Source organism: Podarcis erhardii (assembly GCF_964252035.2).
Source record: "Podarcis erhardii genome assembly, chromosome: 3".
NCBI lineage: Eukaryota > Metazoa > Chordata > Lepidosauria > Squamata > Lacertidae > Podarcis > Podarcis erhardii.
Window position 1 is genome coordinate 69,967,146 of NC_138507.1, and position 27,927 is coordinate 69,995,072.

Sequence of the window (27,927 nt, forward strand, 5' to 3'; positions counted from 1 at the left end):
GGGAACCAAAACTCAACATCCACCAAAAATGCCTTATGTAGAAGATACACCAAAGTATAAGCACACACAGCGCATGCATCAACAAGGGCTTGTTTCACACTAATAGCTTATCTCCTTCCAATTTTTCTTACTAATTTTTCTTTGCCTTGTTACCTCTTTGGGCCTTTCTCTCTTGCAAGTAGAAATATTGAGGTATACTTGCAATTAAGAGGTGTAAGTCAGACATAGGTTTACTAGCTTAATGAGAACTAGACCGTAGTCTAAAGCTATGCTTCTAAACCCACATGCCTGTGCTATTTTGTGCTTTCTTTTTCCTTACACAGAAGAAATGCTATAGCAAATGCTGCATAGAGGTAAATGTTAAATCCTGCCTTTTGGAACCAGGAATCAAAATCTTCAATATAGGATGGGTATATAGGATATAAGATATAGGATGCTGCCAGGCATGGCAGGAGTACACATGAAAGGCATCTAGGTGACTTAGCTGATCATAAACTGAACATGGGCTAGTGACACAATGTGAGCGATAAAAAGCTAATGCAGTATTAAGCTGCATTAATGGGAGCAGATTATGAAAAGTAATAGTTCCACTCTGTTCTGTACTGCATCTGAAGTATGGTGTTCTGAGTTCCACATTGTAAGACATTGTAATGTACAGACATTACATTGATCATGTCATTCCTGCATGTCCGGAGGAAGGTGTCCAAGATGGCGAGGAGTGTGAAAATTAAGTCGTTTGAGGAACAGTTGAAAGAGTTGGGTGTGGTTGGTGTGGCGATGATTAAGGGGGGATGTGATAGGGGCGTTAGGATGTCGGAAGGGCTGTTCTGCAGAATATGTTGCTCCAGAGCACAGGAAACAGGTGAAAATTGCACTGAAGCAAGTTTCAACGAAATGTTAGGAGAAACTTTTCAGTTGTGGAACTCCCTTCCTTGAGACATTAGATTGGCTCCCTTTTAAGCTTTTAAGTGAGTTGCTGAGACTTTGTTGTATTTTGCTTGGCTTTTAATCTGGTTTGAATGTTTGATCTCTATCCTTGCTTTTTGGCTAATTTTGTTCTGGACTTGGTTTGACTGGATGTTGTCATGTTTTCCTTCTGTCTTCTTGTGAGCCGCTTTAGAGAAAGGCCTGAAAGGTCAGATACAAATGATTTCAAAAATATTATTAAACTGAATTAATAAATAATCACTGCATCTAAAAGAATATATACAATGTATCAAAATGTTTGCGCAAGACTTGATCAGATGTGTAGGAGACCAGAATGCGTGTGAGTGTAGGAGAGAGAGAGAGAGAGCCCATAGGACAGAAATATGCATAAGCAATAAGTGTTTCATGCTATTGGTATCTTAGGCCATCTTGCCAACAGGCAGGTGCGGTCTTCATTCAATTGTTTTGACTTCTTAAATAGTATTCTGTCAGCTTATACAGCCGAATTCTGACCAGTATCTAAAGAGTGCATAACTAGAATCCTCCAGGGCTTCTTAAATACAAGACCTAGAATATATGGAAAAATGTTATTTGGATGCTACTATTTTGGCAATCCAAAAAGTTCTTGGATTGTAGGCTGAGGGGGGTCTTCAGAACAATAATCTGAAAATGCTAGAAGAGCACCTACCAGTTAGAAGAAATCAGAAACTGGGATGCTGTTGAAATCTGTGATACCTTTCCTATGACTTGAGGGCAATCAATATTTCTGTGTAGGTCCACTAGATGGTAGCTTCTCTCTCCGACCCCTGGAGCGCTCCACAAGCCCCACATCCTTCCTAGTCCACACCCCTCACCACCCCCTGGCTGGAATGTGTCCTTGAACTATGATAATGTCTAGCTTGCCTGGATGGAGGTGTGTGCATGTGTGCTTTCAGAAACACACTTTTGCGTGACTGGAACATAGCACAGTGTACATGTCAAAGTCACATATGTTGTCTTGCCCTATTTTCACCTCTCACCCCACCCACCACCAGCATATGACCTTTGGAAGATTCCCCACAAGGGAATGTAACCCTCCAGCTGCAGAATGTTCCCACCCCTGATTTAACGGTTGGATATAGAAAGGAGGGAAAATATATGTCTGTGTGCTGCAAAGAGGAGGGTTAACCAATAAGGCCTCCTCTGCAAATTTTGATTCCTTATGAGATACCATTGCTAAGGAGTCAGAAATAAATTCTACTCATGTACAGGGCTGTCATAATTTGTGCTGACTACAAACAGGAGCTGCATTGACCAATAACTCCTAAGAAATTGGCAATTTCAGAGATACATTTATGGATCTGATCTTAGAAGCTAAGCAGGCTCCATCCCGACCTTTGTCTGGATGGGAGACCACCTGGGGATGCTAGCTGTCCACAGGCACAGAAAGCAGGGAAGTAGATTGCTACATGAACTAAATGGAGTACAGGGGTGGAGACGAGGACAAGGGGAAGGCTTTGATATATGAACAGCAAGAAGTTGGCAGCAGGGAGTTAATGTATCAACAGAACATGCAGAAAAGATGAGGTAGCTATGCAATTACCGGTAAAATGTGATTTATGCTTAGTGGATCGCATTCATGTCTCACTGAAGATAATTATAAAATTGGTTAGGTTTCACTAGTACAAAGTCTTTGGCCAGTTGTGCTTTAAATCATAAATGCCTGCATGTACATAGGCTCCATTTGTCACAGGCCTTTTACTTTAAATTGGTTTTATAACCAGGGAAGATCTTATTATTGCCTTTATCATGTTTTATATCAAGACATAACTATTTTCTTCTGTCAAGTTTTTTTGACCATTATAGCTAGCTTTTTACTGAGATTGGCCAGCTTCAATAACTTAGTGGTGCATGAATGTGTGCTTACTCTGTCTTCATTCGGGAATATGTTCATTTTAAATTTCTTTCTGCATTCCCCACTGTCCTTTTCCTGCATCAGTGGTGTACTTGGTTGGGGCATGTGCACAGTGACCCTTAGAAGGGACATGGGACTGATGAGCCTTGAGACCTAGAGAACCGGGAAGTACTGAGGCAAAAGAGATGGCTGTGTCTCTTTTGGAAGTTTGGAGGGACCAAAGAGAGATACCCATCGTTCACAGTACCATTAGGAAATGCAATATAGAAGAAAGAGAGCATGGAGCCAGCCACTTCTCCCCCAGCCTCAAAGTCCCTACAGTCAGAAGGCTCTGGTTGTCTCAGAACATGTTTCAATCCTGTCCCCCCCCCCCCCGGTAGAATTTCAGCCTTTTGTTCTCTCACTTTTTACAAAGCATCCACATTAAATCCTCTGCATTTCAGTGTTTCTAACTATCCCTTGTTTCCCTCTGATTTGTGGTGTGTGCTTACACATCATAATTTGCAGAAAACATGTGTATAGCATAGCCTTTGCAAACCTGGTGCCTTCCAGTTATTTTGGACTACATCTTTGTGAGATTTTTCATCATATGTCAAGGATGGAACCTGAAATCTTGCTTGCACATCACTGATCTCAGCTGGCTGGTCCTTCACTAAATGGTTCCAATGGTTAGAATGGTTCCAAGTGGACTTGCTTGTCTGGAGGTACTGATGCGGTAGCTTAGCCACCTTTTTTCGGAATAAAGTGAATGAAAAACTAATGGTGGTTCTCCGGCATGAAGGGGACAACAGTATCCATTGTAGGCACAGTTTAAAAATGCTAACAGACCATACGTAATGCTACCGTCTGTTTTGCAAAACATATCTTTGGAGCATTTGCAGCAGAAATCAACAACAGCTGTTGTGTACTGCAACCAGGGGGAATGAGAAACCGAAGCCTAACTCAGGAGACAACAAGGATGAAGTCAAAAATAGAAAGAATGAGGTCAGTGTGTAGTGCAGCACAAGGTAAATTAAATACAAAGGTTGATTTGGTTAAGTAGATGAACAATTGCCTGAGGACAGTGGGGACTGAGCATCTCAACAGTGTTACAAACCATCCACAGTGTTTTGGACTCTCCATGCATAAGCCAGAATTGTTCATACATTGTTTTCAAGGCAGAATAAAATGCAACATGGAGCTCTGTGAATCCAAACATCATAAGAGAAGAGGGATACACCCTTTCAGAAGATCTTTCTCTGCAGTGGTGTCCTAAATGTGGAATTCCCTTCCACTGGAGGTGCAGTTGGTGCTTCCAGCACTGAGTCAGAACATACCTGTTCACCCTGGCCCTTCGTGGAATTGTTTAGATTGTGGAAGCCCTGGGTGTATTATGTTTGCTGCTGTTATTTGCCCATTTTATATTGCATTATTTAAAATGGTTGCTTTGTTTCATGATTTTAATTGTGCTTTATTAATTCCTTGTAAACCACCCAGGAATCTTTCCAGATGAAGGGTAGCCTTGAAGTTTAAATAAAATAAAATATCCCCATTTCCCTTAATGGGCCCATCTGTGTTCCACAACGACCTTATCGCCCCTACCGAGAATGCTGATGATTGGGAGGCCCACGTTGCCCTCCCTAAGCTTGTTAAAATGCATGTGCTTCTCATAAAAGGGAAGAATAAGAACATCAGGAGCTATATAACACAACACCCAGGTGTTTTTAAAGTAATACATAGCAGCTGTTAAAAAGAGGAATACTATGCCAGTTATTAAAAGCAAAGCATTGCAACCCAGTCCAGTAGCAATTTATCAACAAAACAGACCTCCAGAATTGCCCAAAAGGTCTTTCCCACCATGGCAGGTGGTGGTGGTGGTGGTATGTCTCTCAACCAACCAGACTTCTTTCCCAGCTCTCACCTAGACCAGTGTTAATCTAGATTGTAACCCTACACTCATTTAAGAGGGAGCATGCTCAGAACTGAAAATCCTCTCCATCTAAAACAGGGGTCCAAAGAAGAGAGGCTGCTGTCATTGTTTGGCTTCAGAAAAGATGATCTGCTGCCTGCATCTGCCTCTGCCTTGTACTAGCCCAGTATTGTCAACTCAATGGCTGTCCAGGGTCTCAAGCAGATATCATGAACATCATCTGCTACTTGTTCCCTTTTTAACTGAAGGTGACAAGGATTAAGCCTGAGAACTTCTGTATTCAAAACATTTCCTTTTCTATTGAGCTTGCACTCTATTCTTAGGATATTGAGTAAGGACTTCCCACAGCCATCTCAAAGTTCCTGTGGCTGGTCTGCAAATGGACTCCTATTGATCAAGGCTGCAGTGAACTTGGGGAGATAGCCTTTTCTGCAGAAGTCACCACTGTGGTGCTGATGCTCAGCACTAGATATTATACTTAGTAGAACAGTGTTCTAGAGGGAGGTAGAAAACCAGTGATATCTGATGCAAGGACAGGCAGGCACTGCCTTCCTCTCTTCTGAGATCTCTATAGTGTTAGAAATTCAGGTATATAAGCTAGGTGCCAAATGGCATCTTGAATCTAGGTTGCAGTCACCACAATGGAATGTCTGTTCACTCGGGGGTTCAACTAAATCACCCTCAGGGTCCCTTCCAATGCTACAATTCTATGATCTCAGCTATATTGCTTGACTGTAGCTTGCTCTTACAACAATTCACTTGTCCTAGTACAGGAAGGAGAAACACACACAGTGGAAATGGAAACGATATTAACAATGGAAGAGGTTTTTAAACTGTGGCTGCCAAGCTGGCACCCAGAAATCTCCACGTAGTCGCAATTGGACCTGCCAGCCAGTCACAAAACGTGTCTGGCGCCAAGCTAATTTCAAACACTGCTCACCAACTAGAAGGGCTAGAAGCTTATTTTCATGTTCGTTCTAAATGAAACATGAAGTTGGTAGGAAGATGAACCCCGCCCCCCCCACCATGCATCAGTCCATGGTCTCTCTTCAGCTTACACATAATTGTGGTTTACTCACAGTCCTACCTGTGGCTGAGTTTTGGTATGACCTGTTCTCTGTCTGCTGTGTTAGGTATTCACATTTTTCAGAGAGGGCTCTTAAGTGCGGACACTTGAGAAGTACAGCTATGGAAAGGAGGCAGTGTGAATGTAGGTTTGCATCGCTGATAAAGTGAGGTGTGTTGTGCCAATGATGAAACACAACATTCTAAAAGCAAATATGTATAGTCCTATGAAGGACAGTGCTGTAATCTTGTAATGGTTTAATCTTTTTTGAAGTAATGCTTCTAGTCAGTTGCCAGAGATATTTACATCCTGTTTTGCTTTTAGATTAGGCAGACATCTTGCAAAAACAAACAAAATAAGCAGAACATCTTTCTGTGTAGCATTGCTTCATTCCAACGCATCACCCATTTCTTGAATAATGTGAGTTTGCTAAACTTTTCTGCTTGGAGAAAATTCATTTATTTAGGATACATTTCATTTGCCATCAGTGCTCACTGCAAAAACACTTATTTATTTTAAGCTATTGTGAACTTTGTATTCTTTCTTTCTTTATTTATTTATTGTTATATTTATAGCTTTTTTCCAAGGAATTCAAGGCTGCCTGCATAGTTCTCCTCCTTCCTAATTTTATCTTGACAACCACCCTGTGAGGTATGTTAGGCTGGGAGACAGTGACAGGCCCAAGGTCACATAGTGTGCTTCATGGCTAAGTGGGGTTTTGAACTCTGTTCTTCCAGGTCCTAGTCCAGCACTCTAACCACACCACCATGCTGGAACCCTTAGTTTCTTCTGGCATTAAAAGACCTAGTCCTGTCAAGCCAAGAGACAGAGCACATATATGTGGGCAGCTTCTGTAGCATTACATTAATAATAATACAGCATTATTATTATCTAGAAAAGCAGCACCAATCTGAGCTTACATCTCCACCAAGTGCTAGAGAAACAGCTGGGGTAGCCACAGTGTTCGGCAATGTAGAGTACTCACTCTTCACGCCACGCAAAGGGTGACTTCGGAGAGCACATAGGATGGCAGTTGGAGTTTTTGTACATAGTATTTACAGCAGGCGTGCAAGATCCAGTTGTCAAGACAAGAATGCAGGAGTCAGTCCAAAGCTTGGCAGACAGAAGCAAGGGGGTGGTTGGGAAAAGCAGCCAAAAGGATGCAAGGTAGTTCCAGACTGTCTAGACTAGTAGTGGAGCCATTTTTCTAGCAAAGATCACAGTGAACTAGGCCAAGGCCAGTTTATACATTCAGCAGAATCAAATGGCAATTTCCCCTTCCTTGGACTGAGTTCTTTCAGGTTGCAAGTAAAGGAGGATTGCTTTTTTGCTGTCGCATTAAAGCACCTACTACATATAGGAAACAAGAAATGGGTTCATCCCAACCTTCTTCCTGATTATGCTCTTTTTCTATGGGCAGGAAACTTCTTTTTTTTCTCCTAGGCAGCACACATGCAATCCCTTCCTCACTTGCAGTCTGAAGCATTTCGTCAGAGAAAGTCTTTACTATATAAATAAAAAATGGAGTTAGAAGAATCATACAAACACGTCATATTCCCAGAGGTCACTAGGTAGGGCTGAGCAAGATCTGGTTTTCAACATTGCGATATATCACCAGCTAAACATTGTGATATACTGACATATCATGATACCTGAAATAAGGATGGAGCTTGTTTTCAGCTTCGTAATACATCACCAGCTAAACATCGCAATATACTGATATATCACAGTGTCTGAAATAAGGATGGAGCTATGTAGAGGCATTGGCTGGCTTCACGGTTTTTCCCACATTGTGATTTTTGCATAAGACACACACCATGATTCACGATATATTGCCAGGTCAAAAACTATGAAACCGATATCACAATATGGACTTCAAATTGGATTTGGGCGATGTACCAATAGATCACCTAGCCCTAGAGGCCACCAGTGAAAGTCTTTGCTCAAAGAAGGTTGCTGTCCTGCCCTATGCTTATATGTGGTAAAGGGAGAAAATACTGCCAACTACTATACATACATGGCCTAAGCAATGGAGGTGAAGCGTAGATGCTTGCGTGTGTACAGAACAGTTTCTATTCATTGCTTTGGGGACAACAATGAATTGGGATTAAGAACTGGCATTGGCATTTATAGCACACCAGTCCCAGTTCAGATTGGATACTAGGGATACATAGCATCTGCAGTTGGTCCACAACAACAAAAATGTGATGAATGCTTCTGATCCAGCTGAGGCATTCAGATAAAAGCTGTTGTTGACAACCAGTGAAAGAAGAAACAGGAAAATTGTCACTTCTTGCAGCCCCAGTTTGTGTGGCTTGAAGTTTGCTCCTTTAATGTTTCCACTTCAGCCCACTACTCTTGATTTAAGCACAGACTGTGCACGGGCACAATCCATTTGATGCAATATTTCCCCCCCACGGATATTGACACATACCCCAACCCTTGAGTACACGAGCCCCTCTAGCATTTCCAAGGGCTGCAAGATTGCCAGTCTGGGTCTGCAGTGGAGGACATGTATTTGTTTTTCTCACCAATTTTACAGGTGGCTGCTTCTCTTCCCCTAATGTTTATATTTGTTTGCAAGGCTAGAAAGCCAACTAGTGGGGTGAATAATGCCATATATCATTCTGACTAGGAGAAAACATCAAAAGCACACCCACTGGTATCATTAGGAACAAGGAATGAAGTATGGTGATGACCTTTAAGCAAAGGAGAGAGAAAGAGAAATATCTTGGTGGAAGCAAACATGTGGCAGTATTGCCATGACTTGCTTTTTTCTTACTGATTTAATGATCATCCCAGAGGGTTATCTGTATCTTTCACTGATGTATGGGAAAGATACCTCCATGTGCTCATTTTATGATAAAAACAACCAAATAATGTAGCTAGCTCTCAGTAGGAATTGGTTGTGTTCCTTGATTTGCCAGAATTTTCATTTGACAATGGATTTTAGTTTTGAGAATCTTTGTGTCTTAATCACATAGCTGATGCAGTTTCATCCACTAAAAATTGTGCAAAGAATAAAGAGAAGAGACCCCACAAATTAACAGCTAATTTAGGGAGGCAAACTGGAGAAAGAGCACAGCGGGGGAAAGTAAATCCCAGTGGGAAAATCCCAGTCTATATCCCCTCTCATACCTGCTTTTAAGTGTCAACAGAAATAAGTTGGAAGATCCAGTTATGAACCTTCCACATCACTTTTTGTTTGACCTTACAGGTAGGGGATACATAGCTCAGGTGGTAGACTCTTAATCTCAGCTTCGTTGGTTCAAGTCCAACATTGGGCAAACGGTTCCTGTAGTGCAGCGGGTTGGGCTAGATGACCCTCAGGGTCCCCTCCAGCTCAGTGGTTCAGTGATACTGCTGTATTTGTCTGTAAGCCAAGGGCTGAGTTAATCCATTTTCATGTAAAGGTAAAGGTACCCCTGCCCGTATGGGCCAGTCATGCCTGACTCTAGGGTTGTGCGCCCATCTCACTTAAGAGGCCGGGGGCCAGCGCTGTCCGGAGACACTTCCGGGTCACGTGGCCAGCGTGATGAAGCTGCTCTGGCAAGCCAGCACCAGCGCAGCACACGGAAACGCCGTTTACCTTCCCGCTATAAAGCGGTACCTATTTATCTACTTGCACTTAAGGGTGCTTTCGAACTGCTAGGTGGGCAGGAGCTGGGACGGAAAGACGGGAGCTCACACCGCCGCGGGGATTCGAACCGTCGACCATGCGATCGGCAAGCCCTAGGCACTGAGGTTTTACCCACAGCGCCACCCGCATCCCTCATTTTCATGTACTGGTACTTAAAACTAGGAAAATTCCCACTGGGAGGGCAAGTTGCAGACACTCTTGGGAGCACACAATGCATCTCTGTATGCTCTATAACACACACACCCCATCCCTTTCAATGGAGGCCGGGCATCCCAGTGTCAGGGGCTGTGTCCCAGAGTGCTTACCCACTCCCCCAAGAGTGAATGCCAGCCATTGTTTTCATTAAGAAATGTGATAGATTTGTTCTACAAATGATCCCTTGTCTAGATGTAAAGGATTCTGTCTCTTCCCTTTCACCATGTGCGCAGTTGCTTGGGGAAGAACATCCCCGTAGACTTCCTAGTTGAGTAGCTGTGCCGTACATTTGTTCCCTTGTATATTGTTTGGAGTTGTGGGGGTGGCAAGGAAGCAGCGATCTCCCTCGATGGCTGCTTATGTGCCAGCCCAATTCCAAAAAAGCTGCCAGAAATCAAGCATTGCTTCTTCAGGGGCGGCAGTGCTCCCCCCCGACCCCCCCCCCCATTCCTCCATCAGGAGGATTATAGGTTGCACTACAGCAATCTTGGTTCATGTTTATTCCTTTTCATTATGGAGAGCTGTGTTTTGAGAAAAAATAATAATAAAGGATCTTTCGAATGAATGATTGCTGGAGTTGTTTGTTTATATTTTAGGCCTAATGTTTAAAGAAGAACTGCCAGAATCTCAGTCAACATTTGAGGGGGGGTGGGGAAATTATAGCTTTGCAAAGAAGCAACCATATGGTGGTTTACCTAATTTTAGAGATGGAGAATAGAAACGGTACTTGCATTCAATATTAGTTTTGTTGTTTTCTAAGCAAGCAGCGGCAACAAGAAGAACCCCTCAAGCAATTCTTTTCATTTCAGCTGGCATTTTGAATTTGTTGATGCATTTAAGATCGGGTAGGTGATCAGCTTGAGGTTCTGCCTTACCTAGTGTCCTGTCTATGGGGAAGGTATGCCTGGAATAAAGGCAGCTGCACACAAGCATGAAAGTCATCTCATTAACCTCATATTAGGCTACATGAGTTTTTTAAATAGGGCTGTCGCATAGCTGAAGCAAGCATTCTTCATTAGCCTGAGTTATTTTAATAGATCAATCAATAATATGGCATAAGTTTGCATATGAATAAAACAGCCGTTTATTAAAAATATATTTTTATTAAAAATTTCTTAGTTTACAAAAGTACGTGCATTGTCTCTTTTTTTCAAGTTGCGTTTTCTACAAATCAGTTTCATTTGTTGTGAAACATTAGTGTTACATTAGGAAGAAAAGGGGGAAAGAGGTGGGGGGAATGGTGAGTAGGGTAGAGTCGGGTGGCAATGCTTCTATTCTACTTAGTGCAGGGGTCAGCAACCTTTTTCAGCCATGGGCCGGTCCACCGTCCCTCAGACCATGTGGTGGGCCGGACTATATTTTTTTGGGGGGGTGGGAAATGAATGAATTACCATGGCCCACAAATAACCCAGAGATGCATTTTAAATAAAAGGACACATTCTACTTACCGTATTTCTCGCCCTATAGGACGCACCGGCCCATAGGACGCACCTAGGTTTTTTTTGGGGGGGGGGGGATAAAGATAAAAAAATTATCCCCCCCCCAGCCGCGGGAACTCCCGCGGGCTCCCCAGGCTTAAGGATAGCTTCCCGAAGTGCGGGGCACTCTGCTTCAGTGCGCCCCGTGCTCCGGCCAAGCAGGCTGCTATCCGCAGCCTAGGGAGCCCTGCAGGAGAGAGAGAGGGGTCAGTGCACACCGACCCCTCTCGCTCTCCAAGCTTCAGCGAAAGCCTGCATTCACCCCATAGGACGCACACACATTTCCCCTTCATTTTTGGAGGGGGAAAAGTGCGTCCTATAGGGCGAAAAATACAGTATGTAAAAATATGCTGATACCCCGGCTGTCCGCGGGCTGGATTGAGAAGGCGATTGGGTCATATCTGGCGCACGGGCCTTCGGTTGCCTACCCCTGACTTAGTATATATGTGGGTTTTCGGTCAGCGTCACTTGTGTGGGTTCTCTTTACTATTCGCTTGCATTCCTTTGGTTGTGAGAGAGGTTGGGGGCGGCCTGGGGTGTGGTTGGTTGTCTTTGGTTGGCTGTGGTGAACTATGTTTTCGTGTGTGAGTGGGGTGTGTGCGTGTTTTTGGATCAGGTTAGCCAGATTGATTCGAATGCTGTTGACGAGTTCTTGCTGTTGTCTTGTTGGGCTGTGTATGTGATAAAGGATAACCAGACCGGGGTGAAGGCGTCTTCTTCTATTTGTCCCCGTGTCAGTTCCAGTTTGTTGGTTAGTTTTTTGAACAAAGAGGCATAATGCCTTTGTTTTTAGAGTCAAGCTGGGATGGAGTGGTTTCCATCCCCATACTGGCAGTTTAAACCTCAGCTGCCCAGCTCAGCACTGCAGTGGGGATGCAGATCGCCTCCTCTCTGCTTGTTGGCTCAGTCACCTGAAGAATAGGGAGGGATGCAAAAGTCAGTTGAAGTGGGGGAGACTGTGTGCCTGTGTACAGGGTGTGCATGCATGTGAGAATATGTCTGTGTGTTGGCCACATGCACAGCTGACATGCAGCCCCCAGAGAGTTAGCCAAGAATGATTGTGGACCTTGGGCCTAAAACAGGTTAGCCCACCCTTGCGTTGCAGGCAGTAAGTGCCATTTTGGAAGAGACATTCCCTTATGTATGCTGTATAAATGAAAGTACAGTGGTACCTCGGATTACAGACGCTTCAGGTTACAGACGCCTCAGGTTACAGACTCTGCTAACTCAGAAATAGTACCTCGGGTTAAGAACTTTGTTTCAGGATGAGAACAGAAATTGCGTGGCCCCATTAGCTAAAGTGGTGCCTCAGGTTAAGAACGGACCTCCAGAACGAATTAAGTTCTTAACCCGAGGTACCACTGTACCGGGAAACGTCTCTTCTCAGGTTGTGCCTGCCACCTGCACCTTTCATAAGAGCTTGCATTTAAATAATATTTTTTCTAAAAAAAACAGCTTGCACAATTAATTGGGGATACCTTTTGCTTTTTTTTATATAAAAAAAGATTTAATTGCTTTAATCAACTACAGCTGCAAGCTTTCAAGATTATCCTCTTAGACAGGGTTGGGCTAGAAGAAAGAAACAAAACATTCCATCTTAGGAGGTTCTGCCAAAAATAACTGGAAGAAATTACAGTTAGGAATTAATTTACAGAATGGAAATGAAAGCTATGAGACTTGGACGTTCCTTTAGAAATCTATGAGACTAATGATTTTATTTGAGAAATGGACCATCAATCTTTTTCTTCACCGAGGTTTTAAAAATGCCAGATATTGTATAACACAGCTCTTATGTCTGTTGATGTGGCCATAGTGTTTCAAAATAATTTTTTCTTGCTCAGCTCTCCATTCATTCCAGTGGGGCTCATGCAGAATACGTTGTTGTTGTTGTTGTTGTTGTTGTTGTTGTTGTTGTTGTTGTTGTTGTTGTTGTTGTCATCTTTTTAATAGTGCTTAATTGTCAGAACCTCTAAGTGGTTTACATAGAATGCAAAACATACCTTAAAATTGTCAATAAAAGTCAGATGTTGGTAACAAAAAAGAAGTCAAAACCTTAAACATTCCAAGTATAAATAAAGCCTGTCATTAAATATATTCTAAGCTAGAAATACTTGATATGAAAGACTGTGGTTACATCAGCAGATGTGAGAACTTTGTTATAATACTGTATTGTGTCACATCTTCAGTCTTAGGGAATGAGAACAAATGGAGGCTATTGAATGTACATTTTGCAACTCAATTTTTTGGTCTCATAGATCAAAGGGCTGCTAAAGGGTCACACGACTTAGGTTTTATCCTGAAGCTTAATTTCTAACTATAATTGCTTTATATTTATTTTATTCCGCATTTTCTTGCAGTGTGGAATGCTCTGTCTGGTAATATATAATATAATCATAGCCAAATATGGGATTAACTACATTATTATCAAAGAGAATCACAGACACATGGAAAAAGCTAGTTTTATTCCGCAGTGTAAAAATAAATAAATAAATAAATAAATAAATAAATAAATAAATAAATAAATAACATTGACAAAGCTACCATCACATTCTAGGAACAGTTTGTAAATAGCTGCTTGCTATTTAAAACTTAACAAAGCCAAATGTCCAAATTGGATTAATTGTATTAGGAAAAATGTGGAAAGGAAGAAGAGGGAAGGCCACATTCAAATATATTAATAAAGCCAGTCTAGCTCTAGTTCCATGCTATCTGCTTGAGCAGGCTCTTGGGATTCAGAAGATATGCAGAGTTCCTTGTAGAAGAGAGCTTCTGAGAGTCAGCATCTTTGGACATTTCCATGAAGTCAAAAGTAGAGAGTAAAGTCTCACATATGGATAGGAATAAGAGACCAGCAGAAGCCAACTTCCTTCCCAAGATGAATTGTTGTTTGACCCTACTATGAAATTTGCTCCATCTGTGATGTCAGGGGCCTTTTTGGCCAATCAGAAAATTACTGTGAGGCTAGTTCCACCTCCCGAAGGACTCTGAACTTACATTACTAAAGGTCTTAACCAGTTCAGTCCTGTTGAACCATTGTGAAAACTAGCTACTGTATTTTTCGCACCATAGGACGCACTGGACAATAGGACGCACCTTGTTTTAGAGGGGGGAGAACAAGAAAAAAAAAATTCTCCCCCTCTCTGCCCAGTGCCCCTTCAGCGAAGCGGCAGGAGGCGCTGCGCAGAGAGGGGGAGAATTTTCCCCCTCTTGTTTTCCCGCTCTAAAACAAGGTGCTGCTTAAGGTGCGTTCAGGCGGCAACCTTGGAAGCCTGGAGAGCGAGAGGGGTCGGTGCGCACCGACCCCTCTCACTCTCCAGGCTTCTGGTGCCTTTCGACCTGCTCTTTGGGGCTGGCGGGGGGAAGCCCAACACCAGCCCCAAAGAGCAGGTCAGGGAGCAGCGGAAAGGCGCAGCGGAGAGGCTGCTGCCATAGTCGCGCGTCACCTTTCCAGCTGGGAGAGGGTCGCGGGGCTATGGCTTCTTTAGCTCCGCGTGCGCTCTCCTGGCTGGAGAGGTGACGCGCGGCTATAGAGGCTCCTGCCATAGCTGCGCGTCACCTCTCCAGCCGGGAGAGGGTCGCGGGGCTATGGCATCTTCGCTCCATAGGACGCACACACATTTCCCCTTCATTTTTGAAGGGGAAAAGTGCGTCCTATAGAGCGAAAAATACGGTATATCTCCTGGATGCTTATTCAAAGACAAAGGACAGGATATGCTTGCTCATAGTTTATGGATATGCTTACTCGCCATTCTTTTGAGATTTCCAGAAGTTCTAGGAGGCTTTATTGAGCTACATCAGAGTATAGGAGTTCATGAGAGGGGTATTAAACATTTGCTGCCACTTCCTCTTAATTCTGTTGAAGTGGCCGGCAGAGGAGGAGAAGGAAGGAAACAAGTATGGGTGACCAAAGAAATGGATGCTCAACCAGCCCCTCATTAAGTGTTAGATATTTATTTAATTAAAACACCATTATACCACCCTTCATTAAAAATCCCAAGGCAGCTCACAGGAAAAATGAAACAAGTTCAGTAATATTAACATTAAAGAAAGAATATAACATCATCTGCAATAACTAGAGAAATCTACAAAGGACTGGGCAATGACCTGAAAATGCTTCACACTTTTTGTAGAATGCCAAAAGCACATTGCAGTTGTGTACATTACTTATTTCAGAGGAGAGACAATTTCACAAGCCGTTCACCAGCACAGAAAATAGTTTAATTGGAAAAATGGTTAAAAACATGAGAATCGCACACACAGCTCATTAATGTCATTTTTGTAATGAAAGAACTGCATTCCCCCACTTGACAGTTGAGTGACAGCTTTAAAACAACCACCACCAGGAATACTCAGCAAGCCATATTGCTGCTCTTGTAATTTCTGCTATGGTTCAATGTCCTTTTTGTTTTTTTGCATTACCTTGATTTATTTAAAATGATCAGGTATCTGCTTTCACCGCTGCTTGTGGTTTTTGCACACAAGACCAGCCATTGTGCATTTGCAGACTGCCCTCCTGAAAATTGACCCAGCACTGATGTTTCTCCACACTTGAGCGGTCATCACCTATTGAGACATGTTTGTATAAAAATAATCGCTGCCTTTATTCTTTTTTATTTTATTTTGCCGCATCAGCATATCCAGGTCTTGAATAAGCCTAAGTAAATTGTGCTGCGCTGAAAGGAAAAGCTGTTTGACAATGGCAGCCAAAAATAACTTGAATGGTCTCAAGAATATACATTCCTCTCTGGAGTTAGCCATAACTAAGTAGAGCAAGGTTGATAAACCACATTTTGTTCATGTCAGAAGCAGCAACAGAGCAGTTGGACACTGCTGCTGGCAGCCAACCCACACCTCCCTTTCCTACAGTGTTAATATTACATTATTTACTGAGTATTCAGCAGGGCCAGCCCAAGGCGTTTTGTTGCCTAAGATGGAAACTGTTAGGGGCCAGGAATCAGATTCCTTTTTGTCAGGTGCTGGAGGTGAGGAGGAGTCCTCTGAACCTGAAGGGAAAAGACAAACAGGGCCAGGCCAGCCCCACAAGCATTCTTGATGTGGTAAATCTGGGTCTTGGGTATAGCACTTCAGCATGCAGCTTGGAGCGTATAGGACTGAAAGCTGCTCTAGATTCCCCTGTCCCCTGAACAAAATTCCTTCCACATAGAAAGGTAGCATGTGAGGGAGAAGGCTCTCGTCCCTCAAATCCACATTTTTCTGTAGAGCAAAGATGGAGGAGCTGGAGCCCCTCAGATGTTGTTGGACCACAATTGCCATCACCTCATGACCATTGGCAATGCTGACTGGGGTTCATGGAAGCTGAAGTCCAACAAAATATGAAGTTCCAACGGTTCCTCAAAAGAGACTTTTTCATCTGGAGGAGCGTTCAATTATATACACCCTAAACGGCAATCTAAAGCGGGGCTAGGAAAACTTTTTCATCCTAAGGGCCACATTACTTTGTGGGCAACTTCCAAGGGCCACATGCCGTTGATGGATGGGGCCAAATGCCAAAGTAGATATAGCAACAAATACAAAAATTGCTATTCTACAGTGGTCTAGTGCTGCACACTCTCTTCTCTTTACTCCATCCAGGCAATAAAGAGGAATTATCAGAGTTCAGGGACACATTCCAGCCAGGCAAAGACGTTTAGGTGTGAAGCAGAGCAAGTGTGGGATGTCACCTGAGGGTCAACTCTCCTGAAGGGCCACATTTGGCATGTGGTTCTCCACCCCTGGTCTAGAATATAGTGCCCAGGCACCCTTACATTCAGTGAAAACTAGGCATTTGATTCTGTGGATTTATTTAATGATAAGTCAATTTCTTGTATTCAAGTAGTCAAGATGCATTTTTTGAATTGTGCAGCTAATGTTAATCTGTGACCAAAGTATTCAAAATTAAAATGTTTAGATGTTTATAGGTAAACAAATGTTTATATGCTTAATATAGTAATATAATATAATCTGACACTTGAGTTAGTCTTGCTATGATATAAAATAAGTGCCTCACAGAATCACTGAAGTATACATCCCGTGGTTTAAGAATTATTGATGATGTCCTCTCAAAAAACTGTAAATGAAAAATTAACTTAAAGTGGTGCTTCTAGATGTGGGAACCCAAGATAATACATTACAGGTTCAATACTGTTCAGATATCTCTGAATGATTTAAAACACCAATTTTCTCTTAGCACTATGTTCAAGCTCTCGTAGATCCATCATAAGCATCATGATATTCTGCCTTTCTATAATAGATAGCATGACGCTTCTACCTATCCATTGCAGGAACGCAGAATATCATGTTGGGGACGTAGCTGTCTTTCTGCTTACAATTTAAAAAAGGAATCACAGGAATTAAGAGCTCTGCTTGGAAACGTGGTGTGCAGACACTTTGAACAGTTAAAATAAAAACCCACTTGACTGTGCTTAATGTGAGATGCACAGGGTTTTGCTTGCGCAACAGGGTTTCCCCTTTCTCTCCTCTCCCCCATGCACCCTCAAAGTATATTCCAGAGTGTCTCTCAACCTTTTGGAGCAGATTTTATGGGGCCTGAAAAGCATGGGGAGTGGAGATATGGGGAAAATTCGACTGCACAAGTGGACTGGCAGCACTAGATACAATCTTAAAGGTTCATGACATTGCCGGGGGGCGGATCCAGTGAGCCAGTACAGACATTATTTTGGTTAGGTTACTTGTGCAAAGTACAGAAGAGAAGGAGACCCCTCCACAGTGCTATGGTGCATGCATATGCAAATATTTAGATGAGTAAGCCAACTGCAATAACATCCACACCAGGAGAAATATGGTGCTTCTTGGCTGATGAACCTAAGGTCCTGCACTTCTGTTCTTGAAGTTTTATGGTACAATATGGGTGGAGAATCCACGCTTAAATCAGAAGCTCGGTTCCTCTGCTTTACATGGGGGATTGTTTGTTTGCTACATTTGTATCCAAGGAGTTGAAAGTTGTGTAATGGTTTACCCGTGCCCACCATTAATATACTCAAAACAAGCTTGTGAGGTAGATTAGGCTGTGGAATTGTGACTGTCACAAGGTTACCTGTTGAGTTCCATAGCTAAGTGAGGAATTGAACCTGTGCCCTCCTTGTCCTAGTTCAACACTCCCACCATTGCTACACAACCAGTGTTGACTCCTGTGTTTCTTCATGAGGCAAACGTGATATTTGACAGAAGATCTGTCTGGGAACCTGGCTCTCTCCCAAGTTATCTATCAGCAGTGGAAAAAAGGCAGAAGAAAACCAGTGGAAACGTGTGCAATGCTTCCTCTGTTTCTCCCCTCTATTCTCAACATCAGGGGTTGGCAAGGTTTACCTCGCCTGGGCAGGTTCACTCCAGCGGAGATCCCTCTGTGGCCCACAATTTCTGGCGTCTGTATCTGCACAGACGCAATTTCCAGGGCCGCAGAAGTGAGTCCCCGCACTGCGCTGCTCTGGTTTAGCACAGCGCGTGGGGACTTGCCGAGCGGGTGGCTCGGTTCAGGGACAGCTCGTGGGCCAGTTAAATGACCCCCATGGGCCGCTTGTGGCCCATGGGTCTTAGGTTGTCAACCCCTGCTTATCATCTTAATAAATAATAAGAGAGGGTGTCTAGATGCATTTTGCTGTGGTTGGAAGAAAAGTGCCTAAGAGAGCCATTTCTTCATGTCAGGGGAGAAACTGCTGACATGGGAAGGTTTAAGCCAGACTTCGACAACAATATGGCCTCCAAATGTTTTGCACTACAACTACCCAGCATGGCTGTAATGGGAGCTTTCAGGTTGGTGAAAGCTGGGTTATCTTCATGGTCTAAGATGGTGCTCAAATTGAGTAAGAGAAATTTACTCTTCCTCTGATTCAGTTATGCAACAGCTCTGCTTGCCACCTGTAGATTCACCAGTAGCTGAACTAGGCTTCTCCACTGGTATCTCCTCTGAAGGGAACAGTTTACCTACGGATCCCTGTGATAAAAGGTAAAGGTACCCCTGCCCGTACGGGCCAGTCGTGTCCGACTTTGGGGTTGTGCGCCCATCTCGCTTAAGAGGCCGGGGGCCAGCGCTGTCTGCAGACACTTCCGGGTCATGTGGCCAGCGTGACAAGCTGCATCTGGCAAGCCAGCGCAGCACACGGAAATGCCGTTTACCTTCCCGCTAGTAAGCGGTCCCTATTTATCTACTTGCACCCGGGGGTGCTTTCGAACTGCTAGGTTGGCAGGCACTGGGACCAAGCAACGGAAGCGCACCCTGCTGCGGGGATTTGAACCGCCGACCTGACGATCGGCAAATCCTAGGCGCTGAGGTTTTACCCACAGCGCCACCTGCGTCACCCTGTGATATCACCCTGTGATAGGTATTGCCATTTCCTTCAGACATCTAGTTTCATTCAGGGTTATTCTGCCTTTAAAATAAACTAAAATAAGCTGCTGCATAGGTTTGTACATGGTGTGGCAATGTGCTCTTTTAAAAAAACATAAAATGCCTGCCTTGTTTTCTGTGAGAAGTGGTAGCAAAATTGCTAACAACTTGCGTGACTTTTTACTAAAAAACATTGGCATTTGGTTTCCTCTGTTGACAGAGTACCTGAGCTCATTTCATTTGCTGTTGCAGCAGGAGGCATCACAGCATCAAGAATCATGATTGTGCTCTTTTAAAAAAATGCTGCTGCATTGCATGGGGCAACTGTCAAGGCACATTAATCAGATTAAAAGCAAAACAGTATCCTTTAATATAACTATGTCAAATAGCATCCATACGCAGCCAGCTTGTTCACAGAACATGTCAGAAATCAGTTCAACTCAGAGAATCCAGAGCATGAAAACAGTTGGGTACCTGGCGAAAAAGCATAGGCACAAAGGCTATAATTTTATGCAATTTTATGTAGGGAACCAACATTATGGATGATGCACCCTGTACCGACTGTGCTGGCCCCATGAATATACAAATCTGATCAGCAGACTGGCAGAAAACCAGTGCCAGCTGAAAAATGGCATTTGATGATCCTTCCAGGGTTTTCAAAGGGAAAGGATGCTATTTGGGCCATGACTTTAAGGAAGACATGATTGTAAGCACCATAGGTTTCATCTATCCAGCAGGGGAGAGAAGCAGCCTTCCACTTGCATAGCTGATGCAGATGAAAACGTGCATCTCAATGCTCATTTTCATGATGCTCATCCAGCCCACACTGAATTGGCAAGACGTGGCCAGTGCACCATTAGCTGTCTAATTGCATAAAGGTGGGTCAGAGCCAGTGAAACCAGTGGCAGTTTCCCCAGGCCTTTCATTTTCTCTGGTCTACATCTTCTGCCAGGAACTTTCTGTTTCCATATAACACTCTATGGTGCCTCAGCTGGCCTTCAAAATAAATGCCAGCTTACCCCAGGCATTGCCCTTTCTTTCTTTATTTTTTTTTAAAATATCTGTGGGGGTGGGAAAAGATAACCCTGTGATCAGGGCTATTTTGGGAATGGTAGGTAAGTAGAAATAGTCTAACATAACTCTTGTTGCCACCTTGAGAACCTCTAGGGCAGAAAACTCATTCTTCAAAGGCTCTGGATGCACATTCGTAGGTCATTTCATGTTACATCCGCATGATGTTTGGGGTAGGACTTGGGTTTGCTGATTTTGCTCTCTCCAGTTCATTCAAGTGACATAGGAACTATGCTGACATTTGCACTTACGTAACTATGAACAAAGAGACAAAAGGAATTATGGGGCCAGAATTGCTGGTGCAATCCATTCAGGCACTCGCTCTGGAGAGAGGTAGGCTGAGCAGTTGGATGCAGGATAGAAGAAAGTCCTACCCACCTCTTTCTCTCTCCATGAATAGGGAAGATGAAAAGCTCAGTTGGTAAAGCAGAGGGTTGGATTAGAGCCTCATGGTCCCTTCTATGATTCTATTCTATATACAAATAGCTTTATCACATTGATGTAGAAAAACTGACCATGTTTATCAAGTGCTGAGGTTATGATTCTGAGTTTTTGGGAGTGGGTAGAGAGACAGAGTTAGTGCCTCTTTCATTAACTTGCACCATTTAATGGTTCATCATAATCTGGGTTTGTAGAGAAGCTGTCTCCAGAAGCTGCTGTAGGGCATGAGCACAACTAAGGGAAACTCACAGATGAAATCCTGGTGGAGGGACAGCTAGTCTTTTTGCTGATCTACATGCAGACATGAAAAACCCCACAGGCCTCTGACTTTTATAGAACAAGTCTAGCACATGTGGAAAGATTGTGATTAACTCTCTCTGCCTACAAAGAGGAGCAACATTCCTCCAAAACCAGCATTGTGAAGAGTTTGAGAGTGTCACAGATGTTGTGATGAAAGCTTGTGTATATTTTATTTTTGAAAATAGTATAGTACAAAAGAAAAAAATAGCTTGGCTCGACTAGATTTCTGACTAATACAGTTAAGCTGTTGCTTTAATGATAGGATGCATTTTTATTTGTGTGTGTGTCTGAGTGTGTGATCTTTATTGTCTTTTCAAAGTACAAACCAGTTGTTTAGTTTTTCTTTTAAGACCAAGTTACAGGTACGTAGCCGTGTAGGTCTGCCATAGTCAAAACAAAATAAAAAAATTCCTTCCAGTAGCACCTTAGAGACCAACTAAGTTTGTTATTGGTATGAGCTTTCGTGTGCATGCATACGTCTTCAGATACTGTATCTGAAGAAGCGCGCATGCACATGAAAGCTCATACCAATAACAAACTTAGCTGGTCTCTAAAGTGTGACTGGAAGTATTATTTTTATTTCTTTTAAGACCGTTATTGTATTTAAATTCACTTGACAGATTCTAATCTTTCCTCCATATCATAACATTAATAAAGGCAAATTATTACAAAATGTTGAGACCCCATTGCTGGTCATTGTATGCTGTGTGGTTTAATTTGCACATTAGCAAAGCCTTCTAATTGTGAAGGAACTGATCCTTTCCATCCTAGCTACAGGGGAAGACTCTGCTCAGTGGTAGAGCACATGCTTGGCATGCCGCTGCTCTCAGATACAATCCTTGGAATCTTCAGGTTGGGCTGGGAAACCCTCCTGTCCGAAACCCTGGAAGGCCACTGCCAATCAATGCAAACAGTACTAAGCTAGATGGACCAATGTTCTGGCTCAGTATAATGCACTTCCCTATGTTCTTCACGTGCAGGAGGAGAACATGTGGGGTGGAGGGATGTGACAGGAAACTTGATTGACCCCATGGTATGTGCTATAATGTTAAAGATGGCTGAAAAGACCAGAGAAGGTAAATGCTGGTTCAAGAAGTGTAGGCAGATTTTCTCCATATCTGATGGAAATGCCAGAAGGTGAAAAGCTTCTGGTCAGTGGCTATAAATATGATCAAAGAAATCTTCCAGGTTAGTCTAATTACTTTCCTCTCATTATGCCTTTTAAATTAATCGCAATGTGTGGTAGCTCTTGAGAAATTTCAAACCCAGGTGTTGAATGTCCTCGCCCTAGCAAGAATATTATATGCTAAGACTTGGAAGAAAGAACAAGCATCAATCAAACAGGAATTAATTTGGAAATGATGGGAGCAGTTAGGGCTGATAAAATTAACATCAGTGTTATGCTCTACCTCCAGTGAGTCTTTAAATAAATTGAACTTAGTCATGCGATATATTAAGCAAGAATTGGAAATAAGGGAGATAGAAATTGATTATTTCTGATTATAAGGAGTGTTTTTGTAAACAAAACAGGTTTTTCTACTATTAAATATTTTTATAGTAGGCTACATACATAAGTGATTTTTTTTTAGTTTCTGTTGGGTGCTTAAATTCATAAATCTTCTGATGATATTAGTACTATATTTAAGGTATATGTAGTGTGTGAATGAGAGGAAGAGAGCTTATAAGCAAGTGTGATTTGACTCAAAATGTTTTTTGGATGATACCTATGGAAACATACTGCCTCCGACTGTGGAGCCAGAGTATAGTCATTGTGGCTGGTAGCCACTGAAAATCTCATCCTCCATTAATTTGTCATAATTCTCTTTTAAAGCAATCCAGGTTGGTGGCCTTTAGTGCCTCTTGTGGGATCATTCAACATCTGAGTACAAAAACAAAATATGCAATGCAGAGGACTGAGTGAAGACCACTTTCCAAATATTCCGTGGTGGTTTATGAGGCTCTGTGGAATATTTGTTATGGAATAACTGATGGGCTGAATTAAAAGTGCACAGGAATGGAATGATGTGCGGCTGGCTTGCATGTAATGCTGAGCCATAGTTTAACACTCGGTTCGCTATAATGAGATGAGTGAAGCCTTGGGCTTGATGCCCACCTTCCTTGTTTTGTCTGGCCAGCAGAAGGACGTGGTTAGTATTTACTTTCAAAGAACCAAGGTTTAGCACTATGTTTGTATAAACCCAAGGCTGGTTGAAAACAAAGGGGTCAGGGTTTTCTTTTGTTTTTTCTTTTGTTTTTTAAAGCGACTTTTAAACTATGGATTGTGAAGCTGGATCAGATTCTGGTCCATGAAAACTTAAGCCGTAATCTATTTGTTAGCTAGTAGCAGTGGCAGCAGCAGTATTTGTCAATGTATCTGCCACCTAATCACAATAATCTCTAAGCAGTATCTCTTCCTGTCAACATTCTAGCTGCAGTGTTTTGCCCCAGCCTCTGAATCAGGCCTAAGGATAGTCCCACAAGACTCTTTGTTGCAAAAGAATTACATCAAAATTGTAAAGTTGGGCTTCCAGCTCTAAACTTCAGCTACTGCCATATTGAAAGTGGCAACAATTCTATAGGCTTTTAAACTGTTCAAGTATTTCCTTTTATTAAGATACCATATATACTCGAGTATACGCCAACCTGAATATAAGCCGAGGCACCTAATTTTAGCACAAAAAACTGAGAAAACTTATTGACTCGAGTATAAGCCGGTTCACCACACATCAAACCTGGTGGTAGCAGCAGCAGTGGAGGAAGAACAATCAGCCCGAAATGGCTCCTTTCAGGCCGCTAGTCCTTCCGCCGCCGCCGCCCACCTCGAGTATAAGCCGAGTGGGGCTTTTTCAGCATAAAAAATGTGCTGAAAAAGTCGGCTTATATTCGAGTATATATGGTAGTAATTCTCTCAGACAATCTCACAGAAACTTGCTTCTTCTTCCCTGGCGCATCTTTCCAGTTCGTCTGAGTTACTGAACGCCTGAAAGGGAGCAGCCAGTTGCCTGGGGGATGGCTTTTTTTAAAAAAAACATGACAGGAGGGAGGAAAATAGTACTGGGAGGATAATGAGAGGAAAGGTATGGTCTCACTTGTCTAAATATAATTCATTCTTTCAGCAGGTTTTTCCCTCTGTCACTTTCCAGATGCTCAGGAGTCAAGCCATTGTTCTGAGGCAGGAAATATGTACATATCTCACTCCAAAGAATCCCCTTCAGGATTCTACTGAAATATACAGGTTTCATACTTTTATAACTCGCCTTTTTCTTTTTTCTGCTACAAGAGGAAAGTAAACACATGATGAACTGACACACACGTTTCACCTTTGCAAAGCAGTAAGCTGATTTGCTCTTCATAACTGTGAAAAAAGAAATGTCTTCCACTTTTCTACTCTGCAGTTGGAATGAGTTTTTTCCCCTGCTTCCAAGAGGGAAAGCTGCAAAAGATGACAGGTTATGAGCACAAAGCTAAATCCTACAAGAGAAACTGCCTAAACCACATGACCATGTCTCTAATTTCATTCCCCCCCCCCCATTTTGCCTTCATGACAACCCTGCGAGGTACACAGTGCCTTTCTTCTCACTGTCGTCACTTACTCAAAGCCATCCAGTAACCTTCGTTTGGACTGGGCTCCCCATAGGCAATCCTGACATGTTACCCACTTAACAACCCTGACAATGGGGTATATGAGGATTATATTTGATGAAGCCATCCAATTAAGACAGGACATCCTCTCCCTTTCCTCTTCCTGCTCCCACAGCCCCCAGTCTGGTCTAGATATTGAAGGAAAACCCATAACTGAACAGAACTCAGTGCTTGTAGAATTTACAACAGGATAGCGGCTATCTTTTGTGATCACATTCTGCTACAAGTCAGCCACAATTATCCAGTTCTTTCTTTGTTGTTGGCTTGGCAAAATGGATACCAGGCTTTTCCATGAAGATTTGTGCCCAAAACGGCTCAAACAAACAACCAATAAAAGACCTATGGAAAATATGCAAAATCAGAATTTTTCTAAATAATAATGCCAAAACCCTTAAACAATAAATATGAAGTCAAAAAAGCACAGCAGTCAGAAAGGCCAGGATAGGACAGAAATAAAATCAAGGCATCTAAAAAGCCTGGGTAAATAAAAAAAGGTTTCACAGAAGAAGTCACACAACCTGAACACCTTTGATTATTTATTAGGTTGAAATTAATCCCACTGACCAGCTGAAATAGAATTGTTTCTGTAATATTCAACATCATAACCTCTGATCATAAATAGGTCACTAAAGCTTCATTTCTGTTCAACTTCCACAGTAGATGGCTCCTTGAGGTGAATAAAGAAATCTCATTTTTATTGAATTTTTTTCCAGAGGGGGAGGACAAAGGGAAAAAGCAAACAATCCAAGAAATATTTCTAATCAAATAGCTCTTAAAACGTGTTTTAATTGCAGCATTTAGCTTTAAAACTCCTTATCTCCCATGTTGCGATAATATGTGCATAATTTATTATCTGGTCTTTAGAGGAAGAAACCAAAGATGACAGTAATTGGCAGAATAATTCATCTTCCCAAAGTAAAACTATAAACATAAGAGGAAGTGTCTGAAATATGAGTTCAACTGGAGGCCATTGTCCAGTGCGGCCTTCGGGGTTTGCAAGCAACTGCACTGCTGTCACTCTGAGTGGAACTTGTCGGTGACAGTTTTTGTTCCTTTGCTTCCAGTGGTTTAAGGTCATTAAAGGATACCCCCCCCCACCACTCCTCTAACATATGAATGCTGTTTCCTGAAGGATAATATATTCTGTGTTGTCTTTCATGCATGCGATTTGCTTTTGTGCAGAAGCTGATAAATGATTCCCAGTCAATGAAGTCCAGGAGAATTGACAAGCCTTGATTGAGCATTCAAACTTGTTTAGCCAATAGGAAAAAGTGAAGAAGTAAGGCATGTGAGTGTTTGTGACAGTTTAGAATGACTCGGCATTTAAATGATGCTCTCGTATGCCCTCTGCATTTGCAGCATAAGAGACTGACTTTGCTAGAAATAAAATGGCTATGAGGACTATGCTCTGTCTCCATGATCAGAGGCAGTACTGCTTTTAAATGCTAATACTACTAATAATGCTACTAATACTACTACTACTACTAATAATAATAATAGTACCCTACCCATCTGGCTGTGATACTGATATGGGCAGATGATATGGATGAAAATCACAACAAGTCTTATCAGTAAAATGCAAGGAAGACAAGTGTGACAGATAAAAACCAGTCCTCAGCACAGACCCTTTACCTAAGATGGTGCAGCAAAAGCCTGCCAGTAAAACAAAGGTCTTCACTGGCCAATGGAAAATGGCAGGAGGGAAATTAAGAAGATATTTTCCATCTATTCCTACTGGCTCACATTCTCAGGCTCCTTCCCCACTGCCCTTTCCTTTCAGAATTATTTTGGAACATACGGTTTTGCTCATTTCATTGAGCCATTTGCAAGTCACCTTTTCCCATCGCATGTCATGATTAGGTTTTGTAAGACAATCTGCAGAAGGCAGTTTGTTCTTCACCATTGGGAGCGCATACCTGCAGCATTTCCTCCGTGATGTCTTTAGATGCTGCCTCTGAAAACAGAATATATACAGTGGTACCTCGGGTTACATACGCTTCAGGTTACAGACTCCGCTAACTCAGAAATAGTACCTTGGGTTAAGAACTTTGCTTCAGGATGAGAACAGAAATCGTGCTCTGGCGGCAGTGGGAGGCCCCATTAGCTAAAGTGGTGCTTCAGGTTAAGAACAGTTTCAGGTTAAGAACGGACCTCCGGAACAAATTAAGTACTTAACCCGAGGTACCACTGTAAAATGAAAGTGAGAAGCAAGTCCAAATAATTTATTTGGAAGCTTATTTTTTGCGTAAGCTTGACGGGGAAAGTTTATAAAGTTTGAGTGTGTGTGTGTGTGTGTGTGTGTGTGTGTAGATATTGATCCCTTTTGGTTTTGTTGTTTGGAAGGCTGATTCTCCTGACACTGAAGTGTAGCAGAACTACACTTGCAGAATGAAGTAAAAGATTGGGATGGCGGAATTCTGGATTGCAGAGACTGTGCATGAGAGTGAGGTAGTCATATTTTTAAACATTGCCATTTGAACTTCTTCCATGTAGTTAAACCAGAAGATTAAGGAGAAGAATTCAGAGAAGTCCTCTTTCTGTCATGCACACAGAGGGATTTACACATGGGGGCATTTAAAGATACCACCCTCCCACCTGAAATCTGAAGCGATTTTAAGCCCACAATTCTACAGTGACATTCTGTGTATTGTGTAGAACAGTAGAACGGCTTTATAGAGATTTATTTTAAAACTGAATTGACATTTGCTTGGCTGGAGTCAGATTGGTCACATGCAGAGGCTCATCGCACAAGCAGGTTTGTTCTGGGATTTCTGAGCAAAGCAGCTCACAAAAGTTCTGGTGCTGGGGGGCGGGTTAAGGGTATGCATTTGGCTGGCTGCTTTGTGATGGCTCATAACAGGTGATATAGAAAAGGTCAGCCCAGTTTGAAACAAGCCAGGTGAATCAGCCCTGAGCTGTTCATCAGGACCACATGATGAGCTCAGTGTGGACCTTTTCCCACACTGTTTAGAACAGTGTTTCCCAACCTTGGGTCTCCAGCTTTTTTTGGACTACAGTTC

At 42.6% G+C, this 27,927-nt stretch overlaps 1 protein-coding gene and 1 long non-coding RNA gene across 6 annotated transcripts in view; both read left to right on the top strand.

Annotated features, from left to right (window-relative positions):
• TULP4 (TUB like protein 4) overlaps positions 1-27,927 on the top strand; it is a 110,312-nt gene that overhangs the window by 42,134 nt on the left and 40,251 nt on the right. The window lies entirely within an intron of this gene.
• On the top strand, positions 11,610-27,450 carry LOC309338690. Its single transcript, XR_014155024.1, has 4 exons — positions 11,610-12,217; positions 24,409-24,500; positions 26,090-26,186; positions 27,401-27,450. It is a non-coding gene; the product is annotated as an uncharacterized lncRNA (long non-coding RNA).